Below are 3356 nucleotides of genomic sequence, written 5' to 3'. Positions count from 1 at the left end.
AGGCGAGCCAGCCTCTAACTGTCAGACTGGATCTTCCCAAAGAGATTTTTTTGCATTGGAAATCCCTTGAAAAAGTCAAAGCAATACAACACAGTTCCTCTGTGAGGTGTACAGACCCCTGCAGGCAGCTGGAGCTGGGCTGGGGCAAAGAGAAGGGAGCGAGCCCCCAGTGGGACACCTGGAGCTGCTTCAGTGCTGTTGGGATGGAAATGCTGTTAGATGTGAATGTTCTGCTGAAAGGTTAACTGTCCCTTCCTCCAACCTGGGCTGTTCCTGAACACAGGTCTGTGTCTGTACAGGACTGAGTGCTGTTGCCCCATGCCAGGAGCATGCAGCAGGGAACGTGTCCTGTTCCCAGCTCTGTCTGTGACTCCCGTGGCTTAAACCAAAAACCTCATCACCTTTTTACCTCTCTTCTGCTATTAGACCCATCTGCAGGTGTGAGTGTGTGTTTTTCTGGTGAGGATTTGAGAGAAGACTCTGAAATCCCCCTCTGAAAGACGTACCTAGCAGGGGGTGGTTTGCTCAGGGGGTAGGTAGGTGTGTGTGGTGAGCCCAGCAGCTCTGCTGCAGCCTGGAGGTTGTGGTTGCCTGTGTTCTGTGCTGCTGGGCACACCCCAGTCCATACCATCCCACGTGTTGCATGTGCCTCCTGGGATGAGCCTGGCACTGGTCCCTGGTGCTGTCTCCTAAACTGGAGGTGCTGAGTCCCTCTCTGGAGAGGCCTCAGCTCCATTTCTGTGGCGTTCTCTCCGTGGTGGCACTGGGCTATTTTAGCAGATCCCACTTAGGGAGAGACCCACGTGGCTGTGAGGAGAAGAGCAGAGCCCACAGGCAGCCAGGACACTCGAGGACAGTCCATGCACCCAGTGACATAGGTGTCCAGATCCCACAGAGCAGAGGGCAGTGCTGCTTTTAGTCTTCTCCACTCTTTGGCACCTTTTATGCTCCCTCTTCTCCTGCTGGGTGAAACGTGGCACTAGTGCAAGGGACTGAAGTGGTGCCATCTGTATGTCCTTGGCACAGGGCAGAGCTTGCAGAGCCTCCTTCTCCTCCAGGGCCTTGGCAGCACATCAGTGGGTACTAACCCACGAGGACCCTCACCCAGCCTGGGTGAACTCGGCCCCCCTTGGCCTGCTCAGTCCATTGCTGCTCTGCTGAGACTATAAATTAAGAGGCCGAATAACGATTTGCTCTCCTAGCAATGGTGAAATAAGCAGCTATTCATTAAGAAATCAATTTGGATGCTGTAGAGAGGGGATAAGAACCAAGGTGGAAATGAGACCAGTGTGCACTTTCACACGTCATCTTAATGACCACTGAGTCAGAGGTGCCAGTCAGCGAGCAAATGGGAAAGGATTGATCCATACCCTACACTCACGTGTCCTCCTCACCCCCCCATGACCTTCCTCCAGCTGCTGCAGAAGGAGAAGCCACAGGAGGAGGTGGTTGGGTCTGTGCTCAGGCAGCATCCTGGAGCCAGGTGCTTTGCTGACGTTAAGAAGACATTGGGAATAGCAGGATCAGTAGATAACTCTGCGCTTCATTTTCCACTGTTTGGTGTTCCCTGGTAGCTGGATGCCTGCTGCTGGAGCCTTGAGGAGCAGTCAGGGGGGACAGGTCGTTTTTAAGCTATCAGCAGGACTGGGATATTGAATTTTACCCTTCCCCCCCTGGGCTGGGAACAAACGCTGGCAGCCCCGAGACCTGGATCCCTTCCAGTTGCCGTCAGGCACTTGCTGATCCTGTCTGTGTCTCAGCCAGATCTTTGTCCTTTCAGTCATTTGCTTTGGTTTTTCTTAATTATCTGCGAAGGACAGCCCTGGGGGGATGTAAGTGGCTTTATTTACACATGTCCTTTTCACTGCCACGGCTGTATTGTTATGGGAACTCCCAGCTGGGAGCAGGAAAAGAAGTGTCAGCATTTAGGGATGTGTGGTGTATCCAGCTATACACTGAAAAGCACAGGGGAAAAGAGGGCTGTAGCCAGAGAGAGAACACGACACTTTGAATCCCAGGCACTTGCAGGATTATTTTTAAATGCTTTGTAGTGTTTTTGGAAACAAGAGGTCAGCGGCTTGGCCAGAAGCAGCCGAATGCAGACGGGTGCTCCTCAGGCATCTCCGGAGTGCTGCCCACATCCCCAGCCCTGCCCTGGTCACACCCCGTCCTGCTCCTGAGCTGCTCCAGGAGCCACGGCAGGGATGAGGGAGAGGTGTCTCCACTGAGTGAGCCCTTTGGGACTCCTTGGAGATGTGCTCCCTGCTTCCCTCCCCCTGTGCACTGCTGCCTGCTCTTGGGAATGCTTTTTGTTGTGCCCCACGCTTAGATTTTGGGAGGGCTTTTGTGGCTCAGTGTTGGCTTTGACCTTGGCAGAGGAGGGAGCACTGGGAGCAGGTTCCCAGCCTGCCCAGCATCCTCCACAAGGCGACTCCTGTACTGGCTGGTGACAAATGCTGTCGTTTGCTGGATCAAAACCAAACAAAACCCAACGTGTTGTTTTTTTATCCCCTGCACAGACACTACAAAAGGAGCACGCCCATCTCTGTGCTGTTCCCAGGCAGAGCACAAAGCTCTCCTTGAGGGTTTCCTACGGAGCTCAAGCAAGTGCTTCCTAGAAAGCAGTGTGCCCATGCCAGGCTGGCACTGAGCTGGGGTGCTGGGGGAAGGCAGCAGCTGCTGGCCTCAGGCAGCAAACTCCACTGCCCACCCTCGGGCACACACCTTGGCAGCCACTGGTCCCACTCACAGGCAGGAAAGGGGAGATGTGAAAGACAATTTTAGGAGATTCTGCCTGTTTCGCTTCCCTGGGAAGGAGGTGGGTGCAGGAGTTTCCTCCCTGGCAGCAGGCAGGCTGGTGAGGCTGCTGACAAGCTCTGCTGCTGGTTTGCTCCCTGCTGGAGGCCAAGTCCATCTGGTGGAGCTGGCAGCAGCAGGGCTCCTCGGGGTCAGCAGGTTCCACGGCTGGACCCGGGAGGGAAGAGCCCTCCTGCAGACACTGTGAAGTTTGGCTGCTCCAGGGAGGACCATAAGGCACAGACAAATGTGTGAGGAGTGTCAAGGCAGCGGTGATTATGGGCAGGCACAAAAAGCAGAGCTCCTTCCCCACCAGCACCAGCAGCAGTGCCTGCTTCAGTGTGCCTGAGAGCAGAGAGAGCCCCGTGTGCCCAGGGCTGTGCTGGGCAAGGGCAGCCTGGGGGGTACAGAAGCTAGCCCCTGTGAGGGTGGGCTTCTCTCCTCTCCAGAGAGCCTTCCAGTGGCACTGCATGTTCCACTCCTGGTGCTCAGAGGGGAAGTAATGGTGCCTGTTGTGGTTGGTGACTCTGTTATTACAGGACAGTTGAGGTTGGGGTGGC

This window comes from Merops nubicus, unplaced genomic scaffold (assembly GCF_000691845.1).
Source record: "Merops nubicus isolate BGI_N331 unplaced genomic scaffold, ASM69184v1 scaffold20853, whole genome shotgun sequence".
Lineage (NCBI taxonomy): Eukaryota > Metazoa > Chordata > Aves > Coraciiformes > Meropidae > Merops > Merops nubicus.
Note: the sequence above shows the minus strand (reverse complement) of the source record.